Source organism: Apteryx rowi, unplaced genomic scaffold, assembly GCF_003343035.1.
Source record: "Apteryx rowi isolate R43461 unplaced genomic scaffold, aptRow1 scaffold_37, whole genome shotgun sequence".
In the NCBI taxonomy this organism is placed as follows: Eukaryota; Metazoa; Chordata; class Aves; order Apterygiformes; family Apterygidae; genus Apteryx; species Apteryx rowi.
This window is the reverse complement of record NW_020450196.1, coordinates 3,174,411-3,197,237: the sequence shown is the minus strand read 5'-3', so window position 1 is coordinate 3,197,237 and position 22,827 is coordinate 3,174,411. Positions and strand designations below refer to the sequence as shown.

Genomic DNA, 22,827 nt, shown 5'->3' with positions numbered 1-22,827 from the left:
ATTTTGGAAACAGGAACTAAGCTGTAAATGCAAATTGCTTCACCATTTTCTCAAAGGAACAAAAAGGAAGCAGGGTTTGGGAAGCTTTTTATTGAAGCAAAGTTAACAATGGCCCTGTCTGCTTTAAGGATATTTAATACTGTACTTGTACTGTGAAATTACACATTTGTCTGTTCATTTAGTAAAAGATCACATAGTCTGAAATGTATGGGTTATAAAGGACTTGATTACTGAGAAGGCAGAAGGGTAAATAACATACTGCTGTTTAAGTGTCTATGAATGAGTAGTCCAAATGGGCCTCAATTCTGGAAAGTTTTGAACTAATATGGTGCGTTTTTCTGGTGTATGCGTGCGTGATATGCTTTCCATTTTCTGAGAGTCTTGCTCCAAATCATTTTTCAGGTGCCATTCATGACTGAACAGTTAAGCACGCACTTTTGAAATTCTAATAGGGTACTTAGTTGCTCAGAGAAGCCATTGTGAAAAGATGTTGGTGACATTATTTGAGAAACCAGTGTTTAAAAAGCAGTAGATCTCCCAGAAAGGAGTTTTTGGGTGTTCTGCTACCTTCTGGGACTTTGGTAAGCATCTGGTGATAGTAACTTGCTTGCATTTGCCTTGCTTTTCAGGTGTCTGTGCTGAGTATTGTGAACCTAAAAATATGTTTGTGCAGTTACTGTAGTGCTGGAAGTGTCCTGGGGGAAAAGTGTTTTCTGGGATACTGGTCAGTTGCTTGCAGTAAATGACAAGTGCTGGAGGACCTTCTTTACTCAGTTAAAAGCAGTGTTTAAAGAGGTGTGAAGTGACAGTGACATAAACACGAGGAAGGAAAATCTGTGACCATGTCTCCTTGCATATCTAAAAAGAGGTGGGATGTAAGTCATTGGGAAAGGTAAAAAAAAGTTTTTGCTAACTCATCCAAATGAAGTACTTGTCGTTACAGGAGCATCGGGACATTAGTATTGCTCACAGTGAGGACTGTTGAGGTAGCTGGTTTTTAGCTGGTAAGTCTCTGCTCCTTAAATAAAACAGAGCATGTTCAAGATGGTGAAGGGAAGCACTGCTCTAATTTACAAATGAAAATTTGAGGCACGTAAAAATGAGTAGTCCAGAACACCACACTGAGCACAGCAGAATCCAGAACTGAATTCAGTTCTAAGACTCTTCCTTTCTAATCTAAGTGCTCCTGTTAGCATTCAAGCTATTTTTATAGATTAGGTACATCTGACATCTTTGTTCCTGGTCTCTTTCTGATTCTCGGAAGTGCTGATGTCTGTTGGCGTGTTCATATCTTGCTAACAAGCTGATAGAGGTTGTTGTTGTAAGTCTGAAACTTTTGTATGCTATGGGACTTCACTTAAGACAGGAGCAAGGTTTGGCACCTCTTATACTGGCCTGCTCTGTGAAAATCTCTAAAGGCTCCCATTGGCCCTTACTTTGTGAAGGAGTGAGTCTATCTCAAGACTTGGTCTGTTCTTCCAGCTAATGACACTCCTGCCAATACACAGTCTATTCTTTGTTAATATCTCAACTATTTCTGTCTTTTGGTATCTTCTAGAGACTGGAAACTATTGAACATTTTAATAAGCTTTGGCATTTGTCTTAAATTCATTATATGAATATATTATTCATTCTTGCATCTATTATTTTAAAGCCATTTGCTTTCAATAGCTTTTAGGCATCTGGTTATGCTGTTAGTGGATTTCCAGCTTTCACATTCATATATTAAAAATAGAAGAAACACTAAGATTTATAGTTAAGCTTTTAGGTTGTCAGTTTTCAATAACTAAGTCTTGTTTCAAGCTGGTAGACATAGCTGCTGCTTCTCAGTCTATGATGTTGTTCACTTGAATTTTCCCTTTTGATTTGAGCTGTCTTGCTTGAAATCTGTAATTTGGCTTGCTAGGTAAACATCTTGTCTTCTAAAGCAGTGCTTGAGAATGGATTCTTGGGTTTGTCACTAGGTTAATGATCTCTTTGGGCTGGGATTATTCAAAGGTAGCTGATGAGTTTGGGGCCTTCAAACTTTCTATGGCATTGAATACTCAGCTCCTTTTCTCTTTGAAAAGCTTTGYCAAGAGTGGAAACCATACAGTTAGACCAAGATGCAGGCCAAATGGTTAGTAACTTCTATGCAGTGAGATGTGAATAGTTAAAAAATGTATGATGTAGCTCTAACTGGAATACGATTACCATTAAAATTGTGTCTTCAGAGGGTTAACAGTTTTCCTCACATCATGCAATTTATGTGCCACTTGCAATGCTGTTGATTGTGTTTCTGAGCATTGTATGGGCTAAATTGTTTTTATTTCTTGTCCTACTCATGTTCTAAATTGTTAACAAGTCTTTTAGCTATGAGTGTTGAAAGAGTGGAGATTTTGGATGTATCCAGTGAAGCTTTTAAAATTCTGGCATACCACATTCACCTGAAATGTGAAGGGGGACTGTCCAGTTTTCTATTACAAGAGCATGACTATAGCCTTTTGCCTTTCAACAATAATAATTATTAGTAAATGTTAGAGATCTTATGTGGGTTGTGTCCTGAAATAGAGCTTAATTAAAAGATCTTGTAGTTAACTGATTCATGGGGATTTCTGATTGAACTAGCAAGATTGTAGGGGAAAAGGAGGTGCGACTGCTGCAGATCTACTGCTCTGTGTTCTTGTGTGGACTCCTGAAGTCACAGGATGCCTCTCTTCCCTCACTGCGTAGAGTGGCCAAGGAGCTCTACACAGCACGCAGTAGGTGGAGTGCCTTTGAATTTTCCTTTCTGTAGTCATCTTGAGCAGCAATGATCTTGCATTTCTGCTTATCTTGGTCTCTGTGCATTAGTTTAGGCACCCAGAGGAGTTTATCTACCATTTGCTAATATGCGTTATCCTGAAGTTGCACATGCAGTGTAGTTCTTAGAGAAGAATCTGAACTGCATTCGTTCTTATTCTGAGCTTTAAGAGTGCCTGAGAAGCTTTAAATGCTAATGGATCCTTAAAAGAAGTCTTGTTTATACCACTCTTTTTAACATGCTGCTACTATGTCATTATTTCCTGTGTAAAGTTTATAGCAAAAAGGAACATGATTCCTTTTAAAAATCTATAAAACAAGATCTCTAGCAGCAGAATGTTGATCTGGAGCTTGTGAGCTTATCTAACAAGTTCCCATATGGCTACTCTTGCTGTGGTTTTGTAAGGGTGAAGGTAAACTCTTCCAGAGTTGCTCTGCACCTCATTTAAATACTTTGGCCTTCTCTTCCTCTTTCCCAAAGTCTGCTCTCCCAGTTGTTAAATAACTATTTATACTCTCAGAGCCCTGATAAATGCAATTAGTGGATTCATACAAACAATAAACTTACTAGAGTACAGTTTTGTAGTATGCCTCACTATATCTGTTTGCGACCTGCTGCCAAAATGAATGGCTGACCTCTCCTCCTGTCTGCATGCTTCCACAGTTTTTCATGGGACAGCAGAGTGAGCTCGACCAGCACCTTGATTCAACATAAAACCAACTTCCAAGCCTTTCCTACTATCACTCACCCTGAACTTTTAAAAGATTCATTGTTTGTTGGATCCATGGGCTGAACTGACTCAGCTCTGCATGCTCTACAATCATCCAGTGCAAATGGGAGAGGTGAGAATGCATAGCTGAGAATGGAAGGAAAAGCAGGACTTTCTTTGTCAGTGGCAGTTTGCAGTCAGATGCGATGAGGTATTATGTAAAAATATATCCTTAGAAAGAGTTCTTGAATACTTAAGTATTGTATTGACATTGATGATGATGTGTAGCGGTCCTGACTCTGGAACTTCTGCCTTTGCACAAGAATCTTTAACTCCCTGTAGAACTGTACTTACTCACACTGAATATCACATATTTGTAAGTGCTGCAGATTTTGCAGTGTATTTGAGAGGCATAGAACCCTGCAGTATCAATTATAACATCCAAAAGAACTGCAGAGCTTGGGGAAAAGTTTGCCCTGTATGTGACAAAAGATTATCTACTTACTAAATACTCTGTAGATCTGTAATAAGAAAAGCTAATGGAATACTTTGCTTGTCACTTAAAGAAAATAATGATTAGCAGACATAATGTGTTACTTTTCATTGTATGGAAATAAAAAATGTATTTTCCAAAAATGCTTCATTCTCTTCATGGACTAATAACTTCAGTGTTTAACCATATTTGGGTTGAAGATGGACATGTAATTAACATGTGACATCACTTTTGGTTTTGTTTGTCAGAGCTTTAACTAGATGGGAACTGTTCAAGCTCTTTCTTTAAATGTTGGTCTCCAAGGAGAGCTAAGAGGCTAGCAATAAGAGGCTAACACTGACTGTTGCTTCTTATGCTTTTGACAGTAAAATACAAAAACTACTTCTTTAGTGCTCTCTACAGAGGAATTGATTCAGTCTGAAGCTGAACCAACAGAAGTTCCTGCAAAAACATCAAAAACTTCTTGCAAAAGTTTTTAATTTGGAAGCAATCCTGATTTAAAAAACAACATAACCTTTTTATTTCTAATACTGAATATTTTTATTGCTAATTTATCCCTTCTTAATGTGTGCAAAGATAAAAAATACTTATACAATACCAAGCCTATGTTTGGTGGAAATCTGAAACTGAGGTTCTTATTTACTGTCAAATCTTTCAAAAACGTAGTAGGTTCCTCAGGCTGTTCTGCTTGCTTTGTTTTACTTGAAGAGTACCTTCCAGCTCTAAGAGAGTAAAAGAGATTCAGTTTTCCTAAATCTGCAGAATGTAAAAGTACACTGCTTCCAGTGCTGTTTCCAGCACTTGCCATGCGGTGTTGGACAYATCTAATAGGTCTTACACAAGATGAGCAGCATTGTTATGAATTGTCTGTGCTTCAGGCTGTTGGCAATGGTAGCCCTTGGGCTGGAATACTGCAAACACTGTTGCTTTCTACAAATGTAAAGCCTCTTGGCAGTTGGTTGGTGAAAACTAAATACTCTAGCCAAGCTGCAGAGCAGCAAATGGTTACTATATACGTATCTACATCTGTCAGTCCAGAGGCCTCTCCCACACTTCTACATGAATTAGGATACATGACCTAATGCTCATATAAATGAATCTTAAAAAAAAAAAAAAAAGAGAGAGAGAGGGAAGAAAGAAAAGAAAGGTGGCCCTTGCTTGTGGTCTTCTAGATGACACAATGGCTGTTTTGTTGCATCAATAGAAACAAAAAAAATCTTGATTCCCTTTCTGTTGCTGGGGGTAGACACAAGTGTTGGGTCTGTTTTCTGTTTAGTAAGGTTGGTTGCTATCTTCTATAAGTATTTTAACAGGTAAGATAATCTGCTGCCTTCTCCTTCTACTTTTTCCCTATCAGTGTTCAAAACATGATGCGTGATGTCCGGGTAGAATTGAGCCATGGGAAGTTCTGGTGACATTAGGCAGGGTTAATGCGCAAATATGGAATGCAGAGGTATTTTATTTAAGGAAGGTGAAGGAGGAGAAAGCTTCTTAAATTGCTGCTCTGAAAATGGGTGAAGTTTGTTTATTTTTATTTTTTAAGTGATTAAAAAAAGTCAGGATGCTCAAATTTTTATCTCACATTCATAGTGATGTGGGTGGGGCTCAATGCAGGAATTATTTGTCCATTTTTCCAAAGGCCTACTTAAAGTGATGTTTATTCAGAAAACAGTTGAACTCAGAGTTACCACAAGCAGTTGAACTGAAAGTTACCGCACTGCAATCTATGTTGGTGTATCCTGAGAGAGATTATTTGAAGTTTTAGGTTTCCTTCATGTCCATAAGGCATTTTATTAAAAAAACTTAAAAAAACTTAAAAAAAAAAAAAAAAAAAAGCATCTGCCATTCTGTAGTGGAATTGTAGTTACTCCTTTTCAGCATAGCATAGTGTTGGAAACAAATTCATCAGACTGTTCCAAAATGGAAGATGTGCAGTGTCATTATCACTGAGCCCCCTTATCAAGCACTTGAACAGGTAAACCTGAAAATTTATGGCCTTAGAATCGAATCAGAGAGCAAAGAACAGTAGAGAGGCTCTTGATTACCCAAAGCATGGACAGCCTAGGTTGATCGGTTTAGTTTTTGAATTTTAAATGATATTTGCAGACATTTGCTGCGTTTTAGAATTTGCTTAAGTCAGCTGAGGAGAGTGATTGGTATTTTTAAGAAAGTATGTATCATAAATACTTGGGCCTGCTATTTTTTTTTTTGTCTTCCTCCTGTGGAGAAAAGGTATGCTGTGTGCATTTGTCAAGAGCTGAATGTCAGTGGTAGTGTATGTAGGAAGGAGATGGGCAGAGACTCATCAATAGAGTAGTGCGAGTGAGGTTTTAGGGTTTAGTATTTTTTCTTGTTGGTGCTAGGCAAAACAGCCGTTACTGGGTTTTGTTATTTCCTTGCTCTTGCTGTGCTCAAAGTGAAGGTAGCTGGCATAGGCTAGATAATGAAAGATAATGGGTTAGCACTGAGCATAACAAAGTTGAAGAGATAAACACAGTAAATTTAAGGAAACAGTACATGCACGAGCAAATGAAGAATATACAAGGCAGCACTGATCAAATACAACTCGTGTGAAATGCAACCTGTGAAACTAATTTGCCAGTTTTCCTCACCAGGGATGCGGTTACCTGAATTTCAGTGTGGTTCTCCCATTTCATTTTACTCTGCATCTTAAATATATATTTTTCCTACCTCCCCTGTGATATATGCTTATGGCCAGGGTGTTGAACTACTTATTGGGAGACTTTATTAATGGTAGTGGCCAGCTTCATAATTTTGGACTAGATAGTGCCTTGCACTATCCCTGGTTTTCCATGTATAAACAAAGTCTTCTGATGGTCACACTTTTTTAGAATACTGCTTTGAAATCTCTAATTAAAGAGGCAGTGGTGATGGCAGACTTGTCTGGCTTCTTGATATATCTGTTGGACCCTCTTGTCCTTAGTTAACTGTGATTCAATTAACTGCTTCAAGACTGGTGGCTATTCTTTGACTTAGATGCCTATAGACCCATTTCAGTATTAACTCTCCTGGGAGAAGCAGAAACTACTGTAGCTGTCTACAGTTGCTGCCATGCTTGTGAATCTAGTTCTCCTATAATGTTCTAGTTTGTCATGGCAAGAGAAAATTGTGTGGAACTTCACAAATCTGAAGCCTTGGAGAGGAAGAGATTGTAAAAGACAATGAATGAAAAAATAAAATGGAGAATTTCCTGATTTGATCCAACTGATCCACATCATTGCCTGTTTTAAAAACAATACCTGCTTCTGCCATAAACAAAAAGATAATCTGTTCTTAGGACAAAGGGGGGAAAATCTTTCCACAGCAAAATCAAATGATGCAAATTCACTTTTCTTAAGCAGATTTTAGGTAAATGTCATGAGAAGACCTTCCTGCATCTTAATTTAAAAAAAGTATTTGGACAAGATTATTTAGTTGCTGCCACTTGTCATTTTATGTAGTTATGACTTAAGCAGATTACCAGTTTTTTTAATGTTTGAAATAGGTGCTATAATGTCAGACCTTTTTATCTTAACTTATTTTTTCACCACTATAAATCTTTTTCTTTTTTTCTTTTCTTTTTTTTTTTTTTTAATCTCATCTGTCTTGGAAAAGATCAAGCCTCTTAACATCTTGTGTGTGAAAACAACACTGACTTGAACATAACATTGGTAAGCAAGCTGCTCATGCTGTGTATGCAGCTAATCTCTCTGATACATAAACTTCGGTAAAAAGGAAGGCTGAATTGCCTTTACCCAGGTTATGTGCTGTTGGGGCTAGCATTTGGAGTTGGATAGGAATTGTACTTTTAACACCTGTAGGTGATTTTTGAAAAGTCTCCTCCCCTCCTCACCACCACAAGGAGAGCTGGAAAAGGCTAATATAGTAGTCTTGCATATTCCCCCCCCCCCCCCCCGTTTGTCAAAAACAAATTACTGAGAGGTTTATTAACCTACTGAAAACTTGTATGTCTTCATTCACGTAGTAAGTTTGTTTTGAAACATCAGGTTTCCTTTAATTTAAAAGAACATCTTAGGCCCTGAAATTACAAGTTTTTGAACATAGCGTAAATCCCTTCAAGGCACATGCGTGAAGTTGCATACTTGCTTAAGTGTTTGCAGGCCAAAAGCCTTTGTTTTAGAATTATTGTCATTTGCTTTCCCCTTTGCCTTGCCTTGGAAAAGAGATTCTACCAATAATTGCACTTTAATTTTTTTCCCCCAAGAATACTATTTGGAAACATACTGTATTACTGAACTTGTGTAAAATATGTACAATAGTGTTACTGACAGTGATTTAAAGCAATTTGTTTTTAATGCAATACTTTGAAATAGCTTTGCTTTTTGCCCTAGGCCCTCCTCCCATCCCTCCCCCCCAAAAGTGTGTTTTGTTTTTGTTTTTGTTTTTTCAAAGTAGTCTGATGTTAACTGGAGAAAATAATGTATTATTACCAAATTTATATAGAGGACAAACTCTACAACACATTTCATTTTGTACTTGCAGCCAACTTTAATTACCTGGAAGTTCTATGGGGATGGTTGATATAAATRTATTTTTTATTACTGAAATATTTAGAAAATACAGCATTGATTTAGTTCATGGCATGGTTCATTTATTCTTGAGGACTTTTCCTCAGAACAGATGGCTGTTTAGTTATGTAGTTTTTATAATGTTGATTCAGGCTTTGCCATTATAATGTTACAACTCAAAGGAAAAATCCATGTATATTATGTCATGCGTATGTTTTTATAAATTTAACAAATAGCTGGACTTCATGGAAGATACTCTACCAGGAGAATTCAGGTAACTGTATGTTAAGCTTTAGCTTGTGGTCTCAATTGCAGAAGATGTTGGCAGTAACTCATCTATTTAAAACATAATTGCTGACATAACAATGTACATACTGTAACTTAAAATGAATTGAATGCTTGGATGCTGTTAAATTTCATGACAAAAATGCAGTGAGGGTAAAGGAATGTAGCACATGGTTAACAAATGGAGAAACACATAGGAATGGCTTCCTGTTTTAGTTGTAAGAAAAGCACTGAGTTTTGAGTTTTCCAATTCTGTTATTCTACAAAACAAACAGTTAAATAAGAAGGAGTGATAGTTTTAACAAATTGGACATAAGTTCACAGTTCCTGATGGGATGCACCCAGGAGTGCTGAAGGAGCTGGTTGATGTCATTGTGAGGCCACTCTTATCTTTGTAAGTCACTGCAATCCAGAGAGATTCCTGAGGACTGGAAGAAAGCAAATGTGACTTCCATTTTAAAGAAGGAGAAGAGGAAGGATCTGGCTAGTCAGGCTTGCCTTGATCCCTGAGAAGGTGATGGAGCAAATTGTTATGGAGGTCATTTCCAAACATGTTAAGGACAAGAAGGGGCCTGAGAGTAGTCAGCGTGGATTTATGAAGAGAAATTGCATCTGACCAACCTGATAGCTTTCTATGATGATATTTGGCATGGACAAGGGGAGAGCAGTGTATGTTGTGTATGCTGACTTCAGTAAGACTTTTGACAACTCTCTCCCATAAGATCCTCATAAACAAACTGATGAAGTACAGGCTAGAAAAGTCAACAGTGAGGTGGACTGAAAACTGGGTGATTGCAAGCTCACAGGGTTGTGATCAGTGAGATGAAGTCCATCTGGAGGCCAGTCACTAGTGGTGTCCCCCAGGGGTCTGTATCATGTCCAGTCCTGTTCAACTTCTTCATCAGTGACCAGAATGAAGGGACAGAGTGCATCTTCAGCAAGTTGGCTGATCGTACAAAACTGGGAGGAGTGACTGATACATTAGAGGGCTGTGCTATCATTGAGAGGGACCTCGACAGGCTGGAGTGAAGGGCAGAGGGAAACCTCATGAAGTTCAAGAAAGGGAAGTGCAGGGTCCTTCACCTGGGGAGGAATAACCCTGCTTTGAGCAGGCAGTTTGGAAGGGATACTCAGACTGACTAGAATTCAAGGACGCAAAAGGGAACCAGAGGTGTCTTCCAATCTCAAGTATTCTGTGATTCTGTACAGTAGCAGAGATTTCTGCTGGAGGCCTGACCTTCCTATCTTATGCAAATACAGCAGCGCAGTAGAAACAGGCTTGGGAAAGTGCTTAATGAATTCCAGATTGCTGTAAATTCTAAAATCATGCAAGTTATAAGACAGGCCTTCTCTTCACCAGGTGTGTGTGTGTGAGTTGTAACCTGATTTCTTAGTTGTCAACTGTCCCCTGCTTCATTTTCTTGCAGCTTTATTTTATATCTCTTGGGGTATTTTTTTTTAATAGTCCATGAGAAGAAAGGCCTTAAAAAATAGCAGCTTGGTAGCTTCTCCTTCACTGCATGTCTCTAGACAATTTTAAAGAGTTGCTGCCTCAACATTTTTTTTTTCTTATCCTTGGATTAAGTTGAAGGTTTGCGAGGACCTAAATCTGAGAACCCCTTTTTCTTCTGTAGTTAGTTATGTTGGATAATCAGCCACTAAAAGTTTTTATTTTATTTTTTGTTTCTCTGTTCTCCCTGGCAGGTACCTTCAATCTCAGACCCAACTAGAATACTCTGATAAGAACCTCTGCACGGTTAACGGATGAGACTTCCGAGATTTTGAAGAGTTGCACAGAAAAAATACATGTTTTCTCTCTGTCTGACCCTATGCCTTTCTTCTTTAGCTCTGGAGTTCCTGGGTTTTATACTCTTATTTAGAGTCTTACAAGCACTTTTTGAAAGCAGCTGTACAATAATATAGATTAAATGACTTACCTGTGGTCCTGCAGCAAGTTTGTGGCAAAATCAGAGCTTCCTATATTTTAAGATAAATGATGAAAGAACAGGTGATATAAGTGCTGGATTGTTTCTGGAATACTGAAATGCTTCTTCCCCAAGAGAAACCAAATACAAATGACTATGCCCATTCATTTGGAAATCTCTCTTTATCTCAGTACAGTTACTGGAAGCAAAATACTGAACTGGAACACCACAGATTTTGTCAACTAAGCAGTGCCGGTTGCTTTCTCTGTACTTTAGGCCTCAAAAAGGGGCAGATGGACAGGTTAGTGAGATATTTGGTACCTCAGAGGGTAACATAAAACACCATGCTACTTGCAGAGTCTCTGACATCCCCTGGTATAAACTGACAATGTGATTTTCTCGCACTGAAAGGAAGAAAATTCCCCCTGCAGATTAGTGTGTCTGAAAAGAAGAAACCTATGACACGTAGAAGATTACATCCTTTATTCATCACCTACCATTGCTGAAACATGGAAGCACTGACCATGTTAGTAGGCACTCACTGGTAAGAAAAATACCCCTTGGTATGATTTGTGTATATAGGTTTTCTTGTAACTCAAAGTAAAAGCAACAGTTCCTTAGCTAGAACTTTCCTGAGTCTGCTAACATAGCACTTACAGTGGAAAGTCAAATATACTATCAATTGCTGTATGTCTTTTGCTTTGATTAAAGCAACTTAGAAAATTGCTTGAGCACTTATGTTAGCCAGGCCAAAGACAACAACAGCCTGGCCTTCTGTATTTTAGAACCCCTTGCAAACAAAGAGCTGGTGTCTTTCAGGTACAGGAAGGAAGCAATGTCTGTGCTGTGGGTAGGATGTACAGTTGTAGGGGTATCGGGCCTTGCTGAATTTTACTTAGCTTGAGTACCGTATGTTGTGAAGGCACTAAAAGCAAGTGATGCCTTCTAGGTTGATGCACCATTTCTGTTTATGTTCAAGATGCAGCTTTAAAAGAATATATAAGTCCTCTTTTCACTGCTCTTAAGCGTTGGATTGGAGACTTTGGTTTTATATTGTGTGTGCAAAAGGAATGGAGTAAGATTAGAATTAAAGTTCATCTTCTAAAGTTTACCACCTATTAGTGAAAGATCGTCTAGCACTACTCCTTCAGAAATTTTACATGTTATTCTCTTATTTCTATATTAGAGTGATACTTAGATGCTGATAACCTTAAGGCAGTATTTTGCCAGTGTTGCTCTTGAGTCCAGTAAACCTGTGTGCTGCTAGTGTTGAGCAGCAGCTGCTTATCAGAGTGATCTTAATTATTTCATTGTTGCACTGTTTCTGCCTTTGTTGCAAACTGTCTTTATACTTACTACCAGAAGCTAATGGTATCTGAATAAAACAATTACTATTGACATCTCATATATCATCTTTGAAAAGGAGCGCTAAGAACTTCAGCACTTGTCCTAAATCTTTGTTTTTGAAGACATGTATCATTATAGGTTAGAATGAAATTTAAATAGACAAACATCAATTACCTGTTTTAGCAGCTGAGAGGATACACAGTAATATCAGTGCAGTTCCAGATTGCTCAGTCCTGTGGTTTCCTCTGAAAGAATTGTATGGTTCTGCATCTGTGTGAGCATCAGAAACAGTATGTGAAGAAACATCAGTAGGAACAGTGAAAAACATGGTACATATGGAAACTGACTAATTTCTGTCAGTGTAGCAATTTTTTTTTTTTTTTTTTTTTTTTTGGACAAGTTCAAACCTACTTATCTTGGTAGTTAAAACACTATAGGAGTTGTTTGGTTTGTACACTGCTACTTGTTTCCTGTCAGAAGAGATGCTCTCAGAGTCTGTTACCCAAGAGGAGTATGCCTCAACTGCTTAGTTTTGTCACTTGTCCAGTTTCTAGTCTTGATCTATGTTTTGGGCTGCCTGGTATAAGCTTTTACTTGAAGACTTTTTACTCAGTTCTTTGTGTCAAATTTGTGACCAGTAAAATTAAATGCAATGTTCACAGTAAATACCCGTTACCCTTATAGTTTGCAAGTGATGTTTTTCCTAGTCATCCAGTTCTTTGGAAGCAACAGCATTAAAGAAACTAAGATGAAGTAAACCAATTCACTGTTAGTGAATACTAGTGAATTAAAGAATTGAATACCTTGGGGGCTGCAAATACCTTAAGATCAGATAGCTCCAGTGGCAAGACAGAATAAAGATTTATCTTTAGTTCTCCTCTTCAAAGCTGATCCAGGTATGTAGTGACTGGAAGATAATAGTGGTCTGAAAATACTAATTCCAGTATACTCTTAGATTGTGGTTTACCCTGGGGAACAGAAGTCACCATGATAGCTGGCATTTACTAGCTCTCAGAGTGCTGAGGGATTCAGAAAAATGAGAGGTTTTCCCTTTGGATCAGCTCTGATTCACACTGGGTGGAGAAGCCTTCTCATACTCTATAGGAAAGTAGAGTATTTCATCCTCTGGGCTGTCAGTTTCACAATGTAAGAACTACATTAAAATCGTGTAAAAACAATACATACCATCCAAAGTTTTTCTTTTGCATCCTACCATGTCAGAAACTGTACTACAGAACTGATTGCTGCAGTACATTGTGAATGTCAAGTTTTCTTGATCTCAAAAGATGGTTAAAGAAACTGATGTCAGGAAATGTGACCAACAGGAGTTCTTGTTTATAATAAATGCTTAAATATTCAAATTTTGTCTGTTTAATTTTCTTTGTAATTTTTAGCAATACTTGCATTGCAGTTGATACAACATATGGGAAGCTTCACTGCGTGCTTACTTGTTCTTATATTTTTCTCTAGACATCCATTATTGGCTACTGTCAGAAAAAAGGATAGCCAGTCATGTGGCCATTTGGTTTCACCGACTATCAAATGCTTTTATGGGATGTTCCATTACAGCAACAGAGATTACACTAAAAAGCTCTTTTTCTTTGAGATTTTGCACAGTTGTTTAGGCATTTCTGACATTTGAGCCACACAGTGCTTATAGGTTATGGCTCTGTATCTGAAGTGTTAACATTTGCTGTTAAAACTAACAAAAGAGACTCTCCCATTTGGGATAGAAAAATACAGGGTTCAAAAAGGGAACAGAGAATAAATCTGTTGCTAGGAAACTGAAGGATGGTGGGGAATTAAAAAGAAAAAAGAGAGGAAGAAGTTAAATAAAAACATGGAGAAACTGGAATGTGCTGAGATATTTCACATCTGAAATGTAAGATAGGAGTTAAGAGGCACTGCTGTCCCAGAAAACATGTAGGAACTAGATGCTAATGTGATAGCATTTTAATGACATTCAAGACACAAATTTCCATTCATAGCACTCATGCGCATTCTCGTTCTCTCTGTCTTTTTCTCTTTTTTCTTTTTTTGTTTCCCCCTTTTTCTTAATTGCAAATCAGTTCATCTCAAACTTGGATTATGCCTATCCTATATTTGATGCTGAAATCCATTATCTGGAGTGAAAGTATTTCATGTCGGACAAGGAGTTTCCCAGCCAAAACCTACTCTGAAAAAAAACCAAATTCAAACCTTTCTCATCTTGTTTTTATCTTGTAATCATAACCCTAGTATCTGTGTGGTTGTTTTTTTATCTTCCTGCCTGTAATGTCTACCTGATTAACAGTATATGAAAAGCTGCCCTTAAGATTTTCAGGGATCTGAAAGATTGAGCCCTTGATTGAAGAATCAAGAAAGATTGAAGAAGGCAGATGATGCTGGATTTTGACAGTCCCTTTACATTATGGAAAGATCAAAGAATTGGAGGAAAGAGCATAGTACTGTGAAGAATGTAAATTTTTGCTTCTAAGGTACAGTTCTATGTATTTTGGAGTGAAGATAAATCAGCTCCCAGTTTTGGTTTTGTGTTTCTCTATTAGGTTACACCAGCTTGTCTATCTGGCAGGGCTGCAATAAATTTAAGAGTTACCTGTGTGAGAGTTGCTATCTCCTGTTGCTTCTCACCAGGTTGAGTCAGTTTCTTGTTGAAATGATTTGAACTCAGGAAAATGAAAAGGTTCACTTGGTCATCTTGTTTTTGCCTTTCTGACTCTGACTGTTAGATGCTCAGGCTGCTCATTTCGGTATTCAGAGGTTTTGGCCAAATAAGAGTGTGGGAGGAAAGGTAGGAGCAGAAARCAAGTGAACTTTAAGGAAGGGCCTCGGTGCTATGTATGCAGAAATAGAAACTCTAAATATGTGTTTAAATCTATCCCTGCCTATCAGAAGGTTAAAGCATGACTTTTGATGCAAAAAATGATTTGCTGGAATCCTTTTTTAATCTAAGAATAGTGTTCAGTTTATTCAGGAGAGACTAAGAAAGCCCAAGAATTAATTCTGTAGAGTTTTGATAACTCATGGGGATATTTTTATTTAATGTATTAGGCAAGATGTCAAACAATTGTCAAATGATTCTTCATACAAATAAATTCAATGTTTGTTGCTCAGTTATTCAGTAGAAAAACTGCATGTGTGGTAAGTTTTACAGAGCCATTTTATTCTGTGAAAGTATTTAGACTGTTTATCATTTGAATGTTTTTCATAGACAATTGGGAGCTAAAGCATTTTGGTAATGAAACTTACAAGTCTTCTGGATGTTTTTGATGGTAATGTTGTACACTGAAATATATCGTTGATGTTGACTTCTTTCAGATTAATAGTGCCAAGGATTTTGTGTTGAGAATCAAATAATTAGACTGTTGAAACTTAACATTTTGTGAAAGAATTACATATATTTTTCACCCATCTACCAGTGATGGTTGGCCTGTCTGGTTTGGATGTTTATTAGGGCATGATTTCTTTTTTCCTGAACTTTTTGATGTGATTATCATTTGCAGCTGTGGCCATTGGTAGTATTAAAAAGATTAAGCCAGTTTCTATTATCTCTTTTGCCAGTTTTGGAAACTGGCAAGACATATACTTACTTAAAGAAAATGTACACACGTGGTAAAAGTTGTCTTTGTTTCAGGCAGACATGCTTACTGAGGTGGTGATATTTTTTTTTCTGGCTTTTCTTTATAGTAGCCTCTGAAATATGAGGAGTTCTCATTCCTTGGCTCTTCATGTTAACATCTTTGTGGAATAATTTAACTTATAATAAGCACAAGAATAAAAGAAGCTGCAAGCTGCTGTCTCTCCTTCTGCCCCTCTTGCACTTTTCTGCATCCCTGGTCAATAATCCAAATGGGGAGAGAAAATCTTCCAGCTGAGTTGTGCAAGCTGAATCCTGTGCCCATTGAGATCAAAAGCCAGTTCTTCAGTCATCTGTGGAGCTGCACAAGTTTGGCCTTCAAAATGGAGAATTTTCGTGATAGTGAGAAAACTGCTCAATGGAATAGGTATTGAAGGGCACAGCCATGGTAGCTGTAGAACTTTAAAATTACTTGGACAGAAATGGTGTATGGTAGAGGTGATACTGAAAAGATATTAAAATACCCTTCCAAGTGGTATCCCTAGGATTCCTAGTTTAGGATACGACAAATATAAGCAATAGAGACTAAGGTTATCTAACTGTTTCTATCCACTCTCCTGGAAACTTCTGCAAGAGATGCTGGAGTATGTACACTGTTTACGGTCATGTGTTCCAATTGCTAATTAAAAAAAAGAAAAAGATGGTTCTCTTCAAACTTCTGTATGTTACAGCACAGTCTGCATATTAGGGAAAATATCAAAACTTTTTTTCTTGGAATCTGGGAGCTGTTCTGGATATGGCTAGTCTTCAGACAGTGCTAGTGCTGTTAACCAGAACAGACAAATAAAAAAGTGTGGGCAACTTCAATCTTCATCAAGTTGTGACTTGATTTCATAATTAAGCTGAGAGCAAGAGGTGCAATTTGGATGTAGGTAGGACATAAGGTGCAAGACATCTGCCAAGCAGTGTCCTCTTCCCTCATTTTACATGTTTTTCTGTGCTGCAGATGTTTTCTATGGTCCACTACTGATCTGTGTAGTGCAATGGCTCTTTGGTTTCTTAAAGTGCCCCTTACTGTCCATGGTGAGACAAGGTGTATAAGCCCAGTGGGGCTTCTCAGACTGGACAGAAATGATCAGTCCAAGACTGATTAGGCTCACAGACGCTGTGGGCTAATGGTTAGAAAGGAAAGTGTATTTGTTGCTCAGATGTATGTAAAAGGAAGAAAATGGCAGAGATTCATTTCTCACTTATTACTAAGTAGTAAATTTATTAGTTCTAACACAAGCATAGCTCAAGAGTTGAAAAAGATCTGTTAATCTTTCCTGTTCTGTTTTGGAATGTATCCTTGAACTTATTTAACTGTAAGGCAGTCTAGTCTTTTATGTTTAGTACGGAAAGTATACTTATTGGGGCATTTAGAGGAAATATGGGTTTTATGAGTCACTACCATGCATTCATAATTGTTAACTTTTGGATTCTGTTGCTGAGGTGGAGCAAAGTGGGAAGAATTTGGAGTGCATAAAGTTTTCTCTGGGAGGGTAGAAGAGTAAAACAGCAAGTTAGGATTAGAAATGGGATGCAAAAGAATATTCTGTTCTGTGTTAGTTCCCTAGCTCTCCCGAGCATTAAATATAGAGAACAGGTTGTGGTAATAAATAAGGGCATCTGTAATTTTTTTCTTAATAGGTAGTTTGCCACTTTTTCTTGTCCTAACTGTAACTTATGTAATTCTGAAAATTATTCTTTGGAGATGCGTGGTTTATAACTTTCAGAGTCAATAGAGTAGTTGGTTATACTTTACAGAGAAACCTGGCAATGATGTTTTACAAACATGTCCTGTTGTAAGAAGCTAAAACAATTTCTTGGAACTAACTGTTCAAACTGACCTTGAATGTCTGTTTCAGACTGATTTGGGGGGTGGGGTAGGATGAGCAGGGGGCAGGATTTCACAAAAATAATTCTGCTGGACTTTTCCAAGGGGAGGGAAGAAGAAGTGTTGAAAATTTTTTGTCTTACCTAAATTACAATAGCTCCACTGCTGTCTGTTCAGAGGGTTTAGCTCTTCCATGCCTTTGAAGCAAGCACTTGGAATTTGGCAGAAGGAGCCTTTTTGATCCGGGGGTTCTTTGTCTTTCACCATTCTGAATAAAGAGACTGTGTCACTCTCTTGGTTTCTCCTTGTGAATTTGCCTATTTAATCATAAAATAATTTTTCATGATTTTTTCATGATTCATAATTTTTTATAAAGTGTTTTCCATGTTTCTATGGATTATACTGTCTAACCTCTTTTTGCATTGCTCCCTTGCTTTTATGGCGTGATGCAAGAATTGCAATATAATTCTCTTCTGTGTGTGAAGAGGCAGAAGAGCTTTCAATCACTGTATTTTTAGCAGCAGCCTCTGTCTGCTGTGTGGGTAGGAAGGACAGACATCAATTTTTATTGCATTTTAACTTTTTTGAAAAAGTGGGACTACAATATTTCTACTGAGACTTATAATATATTTAATGGACTGTATCCTGATGAGGTTTGTAAAGCCAAGGTTTTGTGTATAATGTGCAAAAAAGCAGACTAATACAAAATATTATACTGTTCAAAATAATTGACTTTTATTCTTTTTGTCTTCAAATACAAAGGTGGCAAGCTTGTTGCTATTTCCCCATATGTGGAATGGTGTTGCCTTCCCTATTATTCTCTCTTTTTGAGATAACTTCCAACTTGTAACTTGCTTATAAGGTACTTTAACAGCAGGATCTGCAAAAATGAAACATTATCCTGTCTTTTCTCTATCCATGAAGAGCATTCTGCATTACATTCTACTTGATACTAACGCTGCAGACACCATTATGTAATGACTATCAAGTACAAAAACCTGTATTCCTTGCTGACCGCTTTCTCTCTGTAGACTGGGACCTAGCTGGAGGGGAGGCAAATCAAGGAGCAGGCTTTTTGCCGTAGCAGAAGCTCGGAGGCAGTGGGAGGTACTCAAGGCAGAGAACAAGAGACTGTGGAACCCAGAGGAAGCCTGCGTTCGGAAGTGAGGTTATTAACATGGATGTTTGAGCACAGGCTTTCATTGTGCTCTCTGTGCATCTTTCTTTGCGCTTCCCAGGCACTGAAAATGGAGTAGCTGTATTTTAGCGTGTTGCCCGTGTAGGTTGTGTTTTTTAAATAGTAAAGTGGTATTGAATTTTGCTGATAGGGAAGCAGAGATGCAGGCTAACTAACTGTTCCTATGATAACACAGCTAGTTAGTAGTGTAAAAATTGGAAGAGTCTAGAATTTTTCTGGGAGGTGACTGTTTTCATATTCACGTCTGAAGAAGTACTTTCCTGAATGTGAACTCCTTAGAAGCATAGAGAGGTCAAGCATATGAGTGCTTGGTAATAGGGGGTAATCTTGGTAATCTGCTGTAAAAAGATTTGTGAGTTCTTCACAGATTAAAGAAGGGAGGAAAAAAATCCCAGGGAAGCATGATCATTAGGAAAAGGGATTTGAACACAGCTTGTTAATGAGACAATGGATTTGCAGTGTGAAATCCCAGCTATACTTGTACTTTCTGGTGTATGCAGTAACATGGGGTAAGCTGATAAAAGCTGGGCAGCTGTTCAGAAGTGAAACCAAGATGTCCCCACTCATGCCTGAAACATGTCAACTCACTGTTAGCAGTTTCCAGTACTAACTTGCTTGATACTGTTCTACCCTCATTGCAGGACTGCTGAGCATGTTATTTATGTGACTTTTGTGATGCAAATGGGTATCTTTTTGAAGAGCTAAGAACTTGGGTTCATAAAACTTTTCTGTGGTGATCTGAAACACTTCATTCAGAGTTTCAGATGAGAGAGGATTGATACCTAAAACTCTCATTTTATCTTTTAAAATAATGTTTGTGTTATCATTTCCTGATAGAAGGGGAAGGTGAGCAAGACCGCTGCTCTTATAAATGACCTTTACACAGTAAGTTAAAACTCAAACTCTCAAATGCCTTTTTGTTTTTGTTTTTTCCTTCAGTAAGTAACCAATCTCAGTATAGGCAGTGGAGATGCAATAGTGATTTTTTTTGTTTATTTGTTTACCTTGAAATCTAAGGGAAAGGTTTGATGTAGAAACCTTTGTTGGTCCCTATTGCTGTTTTAAATAAAAGTAGGTTTTGTTTTGTTTTATTAATTCAATCGGAAAGAATAAGGAAGGGATGTCACTTGCATAGGTATATAATTGTATAGATTGAACCATTGATTTCCAGCAGTAGAGAACAGTTTATCCCTGTCAGTTCTGAACTGACTTTCTTCGATTGTTTTCTGTGTGGACTATATGGCTATTCATGCAAATTGCAAAATAATGACTGGAACCTCCTCATTGTTTTCATTCAGGAGCCTTGCCTGTCACATATTTGGTAATTGCACATTTTAATACTGTAACTTTATTTTAGGTTTGACCTATCCACCAATGCACACTTGCACAAATCAATAGCCAGTAGCACTAAAGCTAGTATGTAGCAAAACTCTGCCAAGCACAACAGTTCTGTATCTTCACAGATATGTAACAGTTTATCTGACAGACAAATAAAAAATGGGGCATTTAAGAAAAGCCACTCTTGCCACAAAATTCTTCACAAGATCATTAATACCATCTTCTTCCCAGGACCTAACCAGTGTGGAGCTCTGTCTGTTTCTTGTGTTCCCTGTCTCCCACCCATGTGTCTGGAAGTCAGTTGCATGTGGGCTGCTTTGTGTCTGAATTTACTCTGCCTCCACAGCTCTTCTCATTCTAAGAGCAAGGAAGACCTGACTCTAATCCTGTGCTACCATTAATAAAACAACAGAATAAATGCTGCTATGATTTACATGGGTGCGCATGCACAGTGCATTTTCTTCTCTAAACAAATACATGGAGGACTCACACTCCTTCTATCACGACTGCAGCTGTACCAGCCTGCTCTCATGAAGCCTTCCACATTCAGTATGTTTAAYGTGGTGAATGCAGCTGCTCTACTGGCAGATGATTACTGTTGGCTGTTGCCTGCTCTTGGAAAGAAAGCAGGGGAGGGGAGAAATAGCAAGGTCATGGCATATACCTTTCCTCTCTCATTCCTGGTCTTCATTCTGAATGTCTCTGACCTTGGTGTTCTGGAGAGAGCATCTTATCTTGGTATTAGTGAGGTTTGCTTGTGAGTTTCTTAAGAACAAGAAAGATTTTTTTTAATTTGTTTGCATATTTGAGCACATCATGGGATGGTTAAAGCAATGGTAGCTATTTAAATTTTCAGCTAAGATTCTGGGGGGGTTGGGGGGGTGTTCAGCCCCAATAATATTTAGATCTTGAATTTTGTCTGTGGAACTCAAAGCATTTCACAGAAGAGAGAAACATATTCCTTTTTACACATAAGGAGAGACTGAGACATAGTGGTAGATTCTCCCAAGAGGCTGGTGGTAGAATGAGGAAGAGAGCCCAGCTCTGCTGTGTGCCATCTCCACTAGACCAAATGTGATGCAGGTCTCCCAGCCATTCTGCCCCTCTGCTACATGCTTTTGTAGGGTATACTAATGGTTGTGCTTTTAAACTGTGCAAGGGGAGGGATTGGACTGTTACAAGGGCAAGCAAGAAGAATTGTAATCAGAAGAGCTGCAAATCTTAGTACTTTCCTAGAGAGAATCATATGCTCCCTTGGCTATCTAGTCTACCTTGTGCATAAAACAGCCCAGACCCCTTCCTGGCCTATACATAGGCAATCTCTTACATCCCGTTTTTACTCTCTTTCCACTAGACAGCTTTGACCAAACAATTTTTATGGGGTTCTTGTGGTCATATTTGAAAAGTCCCTGTTCTCTGTGTACCCCATGGCTCTTCTAAGCGCAGTATGGCCCCTCTGTGCTTACGATATTTGTGTGTACTTGCACATGTATATAAAGGAGGGAATGTGGTACTAACACATGAAATAGTTCCTTCCCTATCATCTTCTGAGAGGAAATTTTCCTTCTACTGCTTTTGCTCCCTGTCCTTCAATTCTTCCTCTTCCAAAAAAGGAGTTACCATTTAATTCCTTTTTCAATAGTCCAGTAGACATTCAAAATACAATGTGTTGCTCTCAGGACACAGGCACACAAGCTGGTTTAGCCAGTTGCTGTGTCAGCAGAGCTCAGCTCTGTGAGGTGCTCGCTCAGTAAGTGTAAGCTGGCTCTACTCACTTTTGCCATGGGCTAGAGCATGCATGCAGTCCCTCATTGTGGCTCAGCTGATTTATATGGTACCTTAGCCATGTTTCTAGTGCCTTGGGTTACATTTCTTCCTTTATTTCTCCTCCCTCTTCACTCCTGCCACTCCCAACGGTGCCCTTGACAGTCAGACTGCCACAACATTGCTTGTCTTCTGAGGACGTGGAAATCTACAGTGCCAGAGTGTAGGTCAGGTTCAGTGACCACAGTATTTCCCTCTGAACTGCCAGTCGCATAAAAACTGGGTGATCTATCTTCTTATGAGTCTGTACTGTGACTCTGACACATGAACTTGTAGTGCATGCTCAACATTGTTTTTAGTGCCATTTTCCAGTCCCAAAGGGATGGGTACTGAAGTCACCTCTCCTACTGAAGTTAATAAAAGGATGCTAGTAGTCTGGCTCTTGCATGCAAACAGATGTGTAAATTGGGGGGTGGCTGCATTTTCTGATCATCTTAGTACATTGGCCCCAGTGTGGCTCACTATCCTAAATTTCACCCCTCTAAGGCACAACAGAGCCTGATCAAGTAGGCAGGGAGATTATTAAAGTGCTTTAAGTTGTTACTTGAACAGTGAGTTCTTTTCAACCTTTACTATGGCAAATCTGGAATTTTACTTAATACAGGTCAGATACTTCTAAACTGTGTTTTACAGGAAGTTAATCCTCTAATGTGGATTTCTTTTGTATTTTAATAGGAGTATAGCAAGTTGCTAATAGCCAACAGCTACTGTGTCTTTTCAGAATGCTTCTTTAATGATAACCTGACTGAAGTTGTTATTCTATGATAAATCTTTGTTATGTATAATGTATTTGTGACCTGACTATTACTTAGGGGCTAAGTGTAGATTTCCTATGCAAGGAATCTCTCCTAAATTCAGTGGTACCACAAATGTAGTATGGGTGAAGGACTAAAGTAACAGTTCTTAACCATCAGCCAATTTGGTTTATATTTTGATAGCTGTAG

General features: G+C 38.2%; 1 protein-coding gene across 12 annotated transcripts in view; it reads left to right on the top strand.

Moving 5' to 3' along the window:
• Positions 1-22,827, top strand: part of MLLT3 (MLLT3, super elongation complex subunit) — a 155,138-nt gene that overhangs the window by 15,328 nt on the left and 116,983 nt on the right. Inside the window, exons 1-3 of one of the 12 annotated variants that reach the window (XM_026073494.1) lie at positions 7,600-7,655; positions 10,503-11,024; positions 11,135-11,267. The exons of 9 other annotated variants lie outside the window; for them this stretch is intronic. The gene's annotated coding sequence lies outside the window, so the exon portion shown is untranslated. Of the gene's footprint in view, positions 1-7,599; positions 7,656-10,502; positions 11,268-22,827 lie in introns of those variants that run through there. 2 more of the 12 variants (XM_026073492.1, XM_026073493.1) reach the window with 2 other exon arrangements.